The sequence below is a fragment of the Meleagris gallopavo genome, chromosome 3 (assembly GCF_000146605.3).
Source record: "Meleagris gallopavo isolate NT-WF06-2002-E0010 breed Aviagen turkey brand Nicholas breeding stock chromosome 3, Turkey_5.1, whole genome shotgun sequence".
In the NCBI taxonomy this organism is placed as follows: Eukaryota; Metazoa; Chordata; class Aves; order Galliformes; family Phasianidae; genus Meleagris; species Meleagris gallopavo.
This window is the reverse complement of record NC_015013.2, coordinates 42,057,336-42,069,318: the sequence shown is the minus strand read 5'-3', so window position 1 is coordinate 42,069,318 and position 11,983 is coordinate 42,057,336. Positions and strand designations below refer to the sequence as shown.

General features: G+C 34.7%; 1 long non-coding RNA gene across 3 annotated transcripts; it reads right to left on the bottom strand.

Annotated features, from left to right (window-relative positions):
• Nucleotides 1-23: 23 nt before the first annotated feature.
• LOC116216460 lies at nt 24-11,977 on the bottom strand. 3 transcript variants are annotated; one of them, XR_004159226.1, is made up of 4 exons: nt 4,739-11,977; nt 2,981-3,040; nt 1,466-1,536; nt 24-581 (listed from the first exon to the last, which is right to left on the bottom strand). It is a non-coding gene; the product is annotated as an uncharacterized LOC116216460 (long non-coding RNA). The 3 variants fall into 3 exon arrangements; XR_004159227.1 differs by having other exon boundaries at nt 8,825-11,977; XR_004159225.1 differs by lacking the exon at nt 4,739-11,977 and having other exon boundaries at nt 2,981-4,268.
• Nucleotides 11,978-11,983: the final 6 nt, after the last annotated feature.

The following is an 11,983-nucleotide window of genomic DNA, read 5'->3' as shown; positions in this document are numbered from 1 at the left end:
AAAAGAAAAAAAAAGCCCTTGAGAATAAACCATCTTAAAAATGAGGTAATATAATCAAAATACAATAAACAACCCTGTTTCTTTTAATAACTTGTATGAAAGGGGAAATATGAAAAGAAAAAGAAATATCTATATATTTTTACTGTTAATTATATAGTCCTCCTTATGTACCATTTAAATCCTTTCTGGTTGAGTGAAGAGCTAATAGTCTCTGTATAACATCAGGACACTGAAAAAAAATTCATGTATATATTTTCAAATATTTTAAAAGAAGTTTTGGCTTATTTAGAGAGCACTATGTTAAGAACATCAACATTTGTAACCAGATGGTCACAAAAAAACCCTGTTGACTGATAAGCCTAGTAACATCACTTTTAAACCACCTATTTTTGCACTTTTATAACTGACATAAACCCTTTATTCTAATGGAGTGGAACACAATTACATGGGTGCATAGATTGAGCAGCTTAGTAAACATGTTTTAAGGAAAAAGAAATTTTTACCTGAAGATGTTCAATGTTTCAACATTTTGTTCACAATAATGTACAGCTAATATTCTACCGGAAGGCATCTGAATGTTTCTAGAAAGAACAGTTGATTCAAATCACTCAAATATAAATTAATATAGTTACTAATATAAAGAAATAAAAAGATAATATGGAAAATGTATGTCCATATCAAATGCTAGGAAGAGTTTTATATTTTATTAGAAGTTTCCACTACAGCTTTGAGAACAAGCTAACTCTAAGCCATTTTTATTTCTTCACACATCTTAGCATTTACAAGGGCTACTCCAAAAGAAAAACTTCCTATTTTAATACACTGGCACACAAGCCAGAGGTGGATGTTGTTGGGTATGGTAGTAGAGGTTGAAGCCTCCTGCAAATATTCCATTACATTTTGTGACTGTGCAATAGATGGCAGCAGAGGGGCAGTCTAACAGAATGGTGTTTGACATGGAAGTGTGCACAAAGCAAAAGTGTGGAACTGAATTTCTCCATGAATAAAAAATGGCACCCACTGACATTCAGTGACACTTGCTGAACATATATGGAGACCGACCAGTGGCTGTGAGCATAGTGAGGCAGTGGCAGTGACAACAGTGACAGCAGGTCACCTCTGCTGGCACAGTTTTACAAGCACAGCATGCAGGCTCTTGTTCACTGCTAGCAATAATGCACAGCTAATGGTGGTGACCATGCTGAAAAACAGCATTTTGAAGCTGAGAATTTGGTCTATCAAATAGAGCAATTGCGTTCTTTGTACTGAGTATAGTTTCCATGGAAAGAAATAGGAGGCATTACTTTTGAAGCAACCTATGTATAATCAAATCAATATACAGCAGGGATCATAATTTTCAGTGTCCTAGATTTAAACTAGAACAATTAATGCCTCTGTGATTAATAGGTTTGTAACAAACAGATGTAAGGAATAAACACAGTAGGAAAAAGAAAAATCCAATTACCTTTCCACCAGTACTCCAGAAAAACAGCAATGCACAGCCTTCCAGCAGCCAAAGACATGAGATCTTAAAAGCTAGCAACAAGAATATGCAATATTTTCAGAGACAGGAGAAAGTGAACACCATTAAAGGCAAATGTGCCCATTAGAGTTTTAGAGTTTAGTCTATTCATTTCTCTTAATTAATTTGATAAATGAATATTAGTCCAGGCTCAAGATTTACAAGCATGGTTAAATTTTAAAGTCTAGGAGTAACAGAAGTAAAGTTTCACTTTTTTGTTGTTATTTAAACATCAGAAAATGTTTAAATGTAAAATGTCCACCCTAGGACATTTTACAGGAAGGGATCCCCAAAGCAAATTTTCTATCCAAGGAGTCTCTGTAGCTTCTACAAATTCCCCATCTAGGAAATCTGATACATAGCCACAAACACAGCATGCCTCACACTTGTTAAGGTTTTAATCTCCTACAGTCCCATCAGAGGTTAAATTGGTATCTGTATGTTACAGATGGGAGTAAAAATTACAGAGAAGCTGAACCCAAAGCAAAAGCCACCCAGTAAGAAACAAAGACCTAGATAAATTTAGAAGGTCTAAATATGAAACTGAATGATTCACCTAAAGCATCACCACACAAGCAACTGTGAAAAAATCAACAAAGTCAAAGTAATTGCTGCTCCTACATGCCACACCTTTGTATACAATTGACCTGCCCACTGAGACTGATGAATGAGTCACAGTTCAATAACTAGAGCCTTTAGATCATAATAGAATTATGTTCTACAGCAAGGAATTCAGTCCAGTCAAGTTCTGGCCTAACGGATCTAGCAGAGGCATCATAAAGCATAGGAAGAAACTTTAAAAAACCTCACATACAATTCCTGATATGGACAAGACCACACCATTCTGCATCATGCTAAAGACTTGTTGGATACTAGTTAAACTCTTTTATTTATTTATTTTCAGATCAAGAAATCCTGAGACAGTCAGAATGCATTTGTTTTTAAAAAATCAAGTCTCATTTTACTAGCAGAGTATAAGGCTTCATGTACGTCGCTCCACAAAGTTTATGTCTTAAAGTCTTGGTTTACATTCTATAGAATATTTTAAGAGCAAAAATGTAGTAGCCATAACTGGTGCATATATTACTGGGAAAAAAAATGAAAATCTTCCTGGATAAACAAGTAAAGTATTACTGGCTAAAATAACAAAACAATACTAGTAGTGATATCAAGTCCCTTATAAACAGAAAATATTTAAATATTAGCACTTCAGATGTGGACAAAATGACTTGTTGAAAGTAAAGGAGATAAAATTGTGAGAAATATCAGAGAACATAACTCATTTCTAGGGAAGAACTTTTCACTGAAAGAAGGCAACTCTGGACAAACAAGGCCTTCTGCAGCATCAGTACACAGCTGTCGAATTATATTTAAAAGTCCTTAATATGATGCACCAAATGAAAACACATAAATATCTCTAATTTTTATATTCAGGCCTTCAAATGAACTCATACTTACTTCTACCCGGAAGGAAATCAAAGCCACTCATTTTTAAAACTTCAAGTTTGCCAGAGAAGCCTAAATTAGGAAGACAGAAAATAGATTTTAGCATGAAATCAGCTGATATCACCTGATGAAATAGAGAATCCGTTGCTTCATTTTTATTATTGGCAAAAGCTAAAATGATTGCTTGATTTTATATTATTTTCAAAAGTATGAGACATCTCAAAGAAAACAAACAACCAAAAAAAAAAAGAACACAGCACAAGCCTCCAAATGATGTTATTCCCAATTTTGTCCCCAAAACAACAAAACCAGTAATAAAGCACATACATATCTCTCTTCAAAATTCCCCAAGTTTGCCACCAGAGGATTTTGCGTAGAAGATGTGGATGTGTCTGGTCCTTTCTGTTGCCTGATTGCCTCTCACAACAAGTGCTGTGCTTTATCCCCTTGCATTGAATGTGGTGCCAAAGTTGGCTAAGTCCTGTCCATTCTTCCTCCTGACTATCTATATTCTCCTGCCACTTAACTTAGATCAAATCTAATGAATTACTTTGACCATGTAGGCCAACTTAAAGCTAACTCACTGAAGCACTAAATTACTGCATTACAGAAACTCATACAGTTGGTTTATCCTAAAGCCAAAAGAGCCATTAAATCTGAGGCAAACAAGAGAGAGGAAACAGGTGCAAAATGCACCACAAGAAAAGGGAGAGGACAGAAGAGGAGAGGACAAGAGAGGAGAAAATGGAATTATCCCTCTTAGCAAAAATTTGCAGTTTTACTATGGCAGGCTAAGCACAAAGCTACTATCCTATGTGGCAGTTCCACAGTGCCTAAATTCAATCTAAATTGGAGCTGCTCTTCCATTGGCTCTAGCACTGAGGCAAACATGGAGAGCTGTACTTCAGGGAGCTAACAAGCTTAAGGAAAAAATCGTCTCAATACAGTTATTAGTTTTCAAGTGGTTCAGCTCTCCGTAATGCGGTTTGTTGAGACTTTGCAAGAGTGATACTGTTGGAACAGCAGTAAATTGCAGCAACCACAACCTAGGCTGTCTTCAATCTCCATGGATCTGAAACCTCAACCTCCTTTAAGTTTTTCCCTTAACTTGCATACAAGGAAACATCTCATGATTTAGCTCTGCTTTGGATATGAGGCCTTGTGCATTACCTCTCTTTGTTATCATCTACAAATGATAAATATATTTGAGTTAAAGAGTACTAGGCCTGTTCCTATGCATTTTGAAAATGAGAACAGATTTTCTATGGATCCAAGCTGATAGCCACTAGTTGATTAAAAAAAAAAAAAAAAAAAAGCACAGAGAATCCAATATATTATCTTTATGAAAATTGTAAGCGTAGTAAACTCTACATAGAGAAACAGGTGAAATGTCATTCAGCCTCACTGAAAAGACTTCAGTGGAAAGCATTCAGCAAGAAAAAAAAATACATGTAACTTAGGAATGGGATTTTTCCAGATGAAGAAAGAAGGTGGTTACGAGCAAGCTGTCACCCATTTCACTATGGTCGAAATGAGAAGGTCCAGCTCCTTCCCCTTCCTTTCCTCTCATCCTTATCCCTGCCCAAATACCTTCCCCACTTGCACCTGCACTGACACAAAAGGTCACTACACCTCTGCGAGCAGAAAAGGAAGGGAGAAGAAAAAAGACTCCCACTTTAAGCAAAATTAATCTTTACCACACAAAATCTGCTTTACTATGCTGTAGGGAAACTGTTAGGTCATGACTTGAACTGGTGATTGAGCACCTACCTAGTGAAGGAGAGTGGCTGACCCAGGGGGCATGGATCAGCCACATAATGGGCTCAAGTAAGGGCCAAACAATGAAAGGAGAACATCTTTTGGACGTACGCTGCTTCCTGATGAGTGCTGTATAGCCAGAGATCCCCTGTACCAGTTGGGTGAGTTCCATTCTTCTTTCTGTATACGACTATTGGCCTACCTGCAAACACTTTACCTGGAATCACCAAGAAGTTGTCAGAAGCAAGTTCTTCATAAGCAGAAAACTATGCCTTATGAAGACTGTCTTCTCAAAAAATGAAGTTTAAAATAGAAAAGGAAAAAAAAAACCAATGCTAATGTTTTGAAAGAAACTTAGAGAAACATTCCATTGCAAATTTCCTTTCTAAACAGCAAAAGCCACTTTCTATTCACTTTACCTCTTAACAAAGTAATCAGCATCTGAGGGAAAAAAAAAAAATTATCTTTAATGTGCTAAGCACAGCTCAGGAAAAAGTTAATCCTTTTTAAAAGGAAATGGGAATGGGGGAATGATACTGGGCTTATTTAGGACACAAGGAAAAGAGATTCCCTAGTATACAAAAATGGGATTAAATGCTGCTTAGACATAGTCAATACCACTAGACACTTCTACTGTGATAGATATATATCAAAACATACTCCATGGTTCTCACACTCAGGACAAAAAATCTGTATGCAGATTTTAAATGTTGGAGGTTAATACAACATACACAAAACAACAAGCATTATCTGAGGCTACTGACTTTGTAAGCAAGTGAAAAGCTGTTCTTAAATATAACTGTATTTACATATAGCAAATACAAATTTGCATTTTGTTTGTACTAGAGCTGAATAAATGTAAGTTTGAGAATATTTTTCACAGTATATTCTTGCTTTTACTCCAACTCTTCTCCTGTGCTTTGCCTATGCAAACTTAAACACAACAGAAACACATTAACAAGCTTTGACAATATGCCAAGTAGGACAAATATCTTCATCTGAAGACACACAGTCCTGAAAACTCTGTAAACTACAATTATGCTGATGACAAGTATAAAATTACCAAAAATCTGCAGATAATTGATAATTTCCCCCAGAGAGGAACCCTGCCTGAAGCTACACGGTATTTAGTGTTTACATTTTTTTTTAATTTCAATTTCTAGAGCAAAAGGAAAAAATGAATTTTTCATCTTAGAGTGGAATTCTAGCAGATGACATCCTCTTGCCTGAGTACTCTGCAATGCCACTGCAAGGATTTGTTCATACAAGCACTGCTTCTGGTATCTGTGACCTTGAAAAAAAATCAGGAGCTTCATTAGTGAAGAATGAAAACTTCAGTATTTTTGTCTCTAAAATATTCTAAAAATTGATCTTCCCCACGGCTAACTTGCTTGTACATGTAGATTACTCAAACGTATAAATAGACTGCTGGGAGGAAGTCAGAAAACCACAGAAGTAAGCAGTGTGCTTTGTTGTTGTCATGATGTTTTTTGCCTTTTTTGTGTGTGTCTTTAAATTAAAAAGAATTGAAATTATCATTTATCACAATTCTCATAATTTTATGATTCCACTAAGACCATCTACATTCAGTGCATACTTCAGTAGTTTCTTTTAGTTCTACATTAAAATTCAGCTTTAAATCTAAATACATGCACAGTATGCAATATTCTCCTACTGTCCTATATATATTTATTCAAAGTGGTCAACATCATGAAAAAGAAAATACATTTGGAATTTCCATTCACTAAGATTTTCAATATATTGTTAGTACCACTCTTGGCTTACAATCTTGTTGTATCCTTTCAAGAGCTACAGACTTTTAAATGTACATAGATATCCCAGGTATATAAACATTTTATATAAATATATGCATATGTACCCTACAAGGAATCTGGGATACAGGGATATCAAAGGCTGTTGACCAAGCCCTTTTGATATCCATGCTTTACTTTAATAATAAATGTTTTAGACTTGGAACAACTTTATTCAGAAGGTCTACGTGTTTTTCAAGTTTATCTTTCTTTATAAAATTAGATACTTAGCTGCAGATTGTTGAAAAACGGAAAGACTTCAGTCTATTTCTGTCATAAAGAGCCCTCAGCTCTGTTCCTATCAGAATTGTTGAAGGTCTTAAAGTTTCAGAGCTTTATAAATATCTGAAGGAGTAAGGCCTGCAAATAAAAAATATAAGAGGATAGTGGAGAAAAATACTTTCAAAAAGATATCAATATTATATAAATCACTATTTTTAGATATTCTATTCCAGATCTCTTATATTACATTTAAAAATCATTCCTGTGAAAATATGTCTCAACTATTACAATACATATTTAACAAAATCTATTCATGGAAATCCTCCATCTGCTCTGAAATGAATGCTATTATAATTGTTTTAGTTCTATATGGAGACAAATGACTGATCAACTGCTGTAATGGAATTTTTAATGAAACATGCACATTTCTGTGCATCTCTTACTGAGCATACCACTGTGATCTGTGGACTAACAGAATGAATATTTTTTTATCTATCTCTACCTTCTAGGTGAAATTATGCTGTACTGTACTTCCTTGTAAATGCTTACTTTCAGGGAAAAAAAAAATGTTGTTAGTGATAGATGCACTTTATTTCAGATATGTACAATTTCTGTATGACAGAGAAGTGTCTAAAATTTGATAAAAGACTTCAGAATAGATAATCTGTCTCTAAAAATACATTTTAAGCTTAGTGTAGACTTTCTGGTACCACCTGATATATTATTCTGTACCCCACCCAATTCTATTAATTTAAATATCCTTTCTCACTGGAATTAAGAAGGCACACCTAAAGCTATGTCTGGATTAGAAACCAGAGTCAGATCTCCAGAAGAATCCAGGTTGGGTAGCTTAACAGCAAAATGCTGATGAGTTTTTAGTATTCTGCAGCTTACACGAACAAATAGAAGCTGAACACTTCAACATTTTGCTACTGAAGTCAGCATGAGGCACTTGCTTTCACATGACATCAACATTTAAAACTCTGATCTCTAGGCCTAAACCATATTCTTTGCAATATTAGAGCAGAAAATGAAAACTAAAGTTCACAGCTGTGAATTGCTTAGTATTCTAATGTTTGTTTAAATATTGGTAAGAATTGTGTGTAGAAGAGGGGTTGAGTGTGGAAAAGGGCTGGAAGGTATTCTTTCCAATGCCCTCTTTGTTCATTTTCCTCTTTAGTAAACACCTGTTTTTAAGAGCACACACTTAAGATTACAGAATAGCAATTACTTCAAATATTTCTTTTCACCCTAATCAGAACTTTTATATATATATATATAAATATATATATATATACACATATAGTCCTGTTCATACAAACAACTATTCATTTCTAAGCTTAATTTTAATACACGCAGACCTCCACTGAAGCCCCAAGGTCACCTGCCACCACAATATGTTCAATATGAGACAAAAGACTAAAAGTTTTTGTTATTCTGTGTATAATAAAGACATCACTGGCCTAAGTTTCAAAAACATTAAATAGAGAAATGTCTGTTTAGGAATAATTCCGTGCATGATATTTTTGTTACTTAATTCTTTAGCTGCAAACAAAGAAAACCATTTTATTCATATCTATTGCAATTTTAGCCATCCATGTTTCTATAGCACTCATCATTCTTTCATGTTAACCTGTCCCTTGTCTGAAAGCTTTGTTAGAAAACAAAGTTTGTAAGAAAACAAAATATTAAGCTAGTTCAGCACCGATAAAGTCAACAGCAAAATTCCCATTAAAAATTCCCATTAATTGGTCAGAATCTCACTCACTATCTTGTGAGCTCTGAAAAGAAATTGCCATCCTTCTAAAAGCAAAAGTAAAACTTTGCCATTTTACCATGCTGGAAAACCGCTATGGCTTGGAACTGCCATACATCTGCTTCTATGCATAGCATCTTCTGGTAAAGACAGGAAAGAAGTGTTGAGCAGCAGTGTCAGGAAGCAGTTATACCTACTTGAGTTTCACAGTCAGATCCCCAGAACACATAAGCTACTATCCTTTCAGATCATATACATATAACAGGATCAATTTAGGATACACTAACAATAGCATACAGCTAAGGTTACCTTGACACTTCCTTTCTAAGACCTTTTCCAGTACTTCAAAATTATTCCAGGCCCTGTTTGGAATAGAGATATTTGGAAAGGGAAGAAAAGTCTATTAATTTTCACAGAAAAAAAAAAAGAGAAGTGAAGTGGAAGGAGAAAAGGAAAAGGAAAAATAAAATTTGCATCATTAAAACACACAGTTCTAGCAGAAACCTCCAATGAAATTCTCAACCTAATAAAAATAACAGAGCCTTTGCCTTCGTGATCAATACCATCATTGTCTGGAAAATGCAGTGTTCTTCTGGCTCCTCTGCAACCAAAACTAGTAGAAGACCTATGTGACTTTTGAAACCTATGATGCGGGATTAATTCCACTGTTTTCACTTAAGGCCAATTCTCACATAAAGTGTTTATGCCATGTACAGGGCATGTGTTACAATAGCACCTGTTTCTGTCTCTGAATTCTGTCCCTGAATATCAATCTGCCTCAATTTTAAAATGCCACAAACATCACACAGCCCTTAGAGCTGTAATCTTATATAACTCTTACAGCTGTAAACTGATGCAAAATCCAGTGTTATCACATGTTCAGTTGCTGGTCTTTTAATGCAAACCTGCTTTTCCATACGATTGAAATTGACAATTCAACTGCTTGTGCACAAACGTCAGGGGCAATATATGTATTTTTTGAACTGTAGGCCTTAAGCTTTCCTTTCATTCAAGCACTCATTTATTACTTCCCCAGCAACCTAAAAAAAACCCAACACCAAAGTTAAAGAGCCTCTTCAGAGGTTATTCAGTTATCCCTTAGCTTCAAGGCAGAATGAACTATACTTCAACCATTCCTAACAGATGTTTGTCTAACTTGTTCTTGAATATCACCACTATCAGAGATTGCAGCACCTCTGAGGCATTCTATTCTAGTAATTCTTTACCCCTTAAAAGTCCTTCAAATGTCTAATGTAAATGTTCACTGCTGCAATTTCAGCTAATTACCTCTTGCACTCTTCTTAAGAGACCTAGAGAAAATTTAGGTTTTTCATTTTTTATGTTTTTGAAGTCTTTTCACAACAGATTTATTTTATGCAGGCTTAGCGACCCCAGTTTTAACACCTAAGAAAAAGTAAGTGAACAAAGTTTTAGACAAGAAAACATAACAAGACCAATATTCTTAGAAAGAAAAAAGTAGATCCCATTCTGGACCTACTATCTTTATCTGTGATCATATACAATAAAACATTTTAACAATGGTCATTTATCATGTTCCTCAAGAGAACCAATAAAATGCAATGAATACACATCCTCTGATGTTGCACAGATACAAAATGTATAGTTTGTTTACAAACTAATATTACTGAATGTAAAATGAAGCAACATTTTAAAAAAATATATTGGTAAAGGTCCAAAGTTTACATTTTCTAAAATATTAAATTCACGTTTTATTTACAGACCAGCCTTCAAACGATTATTGGCATTTTAAGATAATTGCTTAACCTGATGGGTACATGAAAAAAATGAAGCTGTATAAAAGCAAACAAACAAAACAATAAGCAAAGTTTCATAGAACAGTTCCAAAAATGCTATTTTCAATTTCTATTTAGAAATGCAAAATGTGATCTACTACACAGTAACTTACCAGAAACTGGTCTAACACTTTCATATGCTATAGATATCGCAAATGATCAATGTTGCCCAATCATGTGCCAAAAATAATGCATTTTTTGCCCATTCCTACTTCAAATGAAGTGTTGACAATAGTTGAGTATTTACAAATTTTAAATAAAGGCTCGATATCCCTTTGGATCACATTATCACTATTTTTGTGTCTTCTCTTGTTAACTACACATAGCAGACTGCAATCCAAAGATGACTTATTTTGTTGACTCTGTGAGTTAACAGTTAAACTAGCAGCAGCTTGTCTGAAAAAAAAAAAACAAAACCCAAAAACATGACAGGAAACTCTAGGTAACAGACTACAAGTGAACACTGATTCTGAATCAATTAAGACTGAAATCACCCAATGAAGACTCCCTCTTGCTGAGTGGCATTTTGTGTCAGAAGGTGGAATTCTTTAAAAGTAAGCAGGACTTACAAGCTGGTACAACCAGCTAAGATAGAAAATCCCAGTCTGAACACTGCTGGCTGGTAATGCAATAGGCCATGGCTGTGCTGTGTGGTCCGGCAGTGGATTTCGGTCACTTGCCAGTGCAGTTAATCTTCCTGTGCTGCTCTCTTCCTTGACTGTGCTAGGTTAGGTGAAGTGAAAGCTGTATAACAGAAGCTATCATGTCAGGCTGTAAATGAGCTTTAAATCATTTCTACCAGGTCCCATTAAGGAAAATATCTCTTTCTCCATGCTGTACCTTTTTTCTTTCGTGGTTCTGTTCCATATCCTGGGGCCTGCATAAGACTTCTGAATTAACACAGAAACAAATAAGTCAGACACTTTTCCTCATACAAGGGACTGGCAAGTGCAACGACCCTTCTTTGCCAGCCTGGACCACGGTGAATAATGTAGTACTTTTAGGAAAGCGAGTACTTCCTATTTAATAAAACTTGCCTCCTCAATTAAAATGAAAGGATATTTGAGGGAGTGGAAAAAAAAGAAATTTAATTTTGATCATAGTTCCCTGTTGTACTAACCTCTAGCACCTACCTTAGGTATTAAAATAAAAAAAAAAAAAGAAATTAAAAAGCATAGGGAATCATTGCTTGTTTCTCAAGAATTTTAAGCCTAACTCCTTCAAAATTATGAAAAACAAGTATTTCCTTTCTGTGTTTCTAATTTTATGAGCTATCAGCACTTTTAGACATCATTCACTGATTTTGATGTCTATACTGTATGCAGTATTCCATACTCGATTAAGCAAAACATTCTCCAGTGATGATCCCTGTTTTATAGAGAACTTGATCATAACTTTAAAATAAATCAGCTATTAGTGCATTATACTGCTAATGACAACAAAACTATTTTATATCCTAACAATACCCATCTCTGAATTTTTTAAAATACCTAACTGAACAATGCCTTCTGTCCCTATGTAGCATTCAAATCCTCTAAAAATAGTTGTGTTTTTTTTTTTTTCCAAAAGATAATTATTGGTCTAAAGTATACCAACAATAGATTTTGTTCATTTTAATATCTTATATTATTTTTTGATAAAGTTTCTGGGTGTT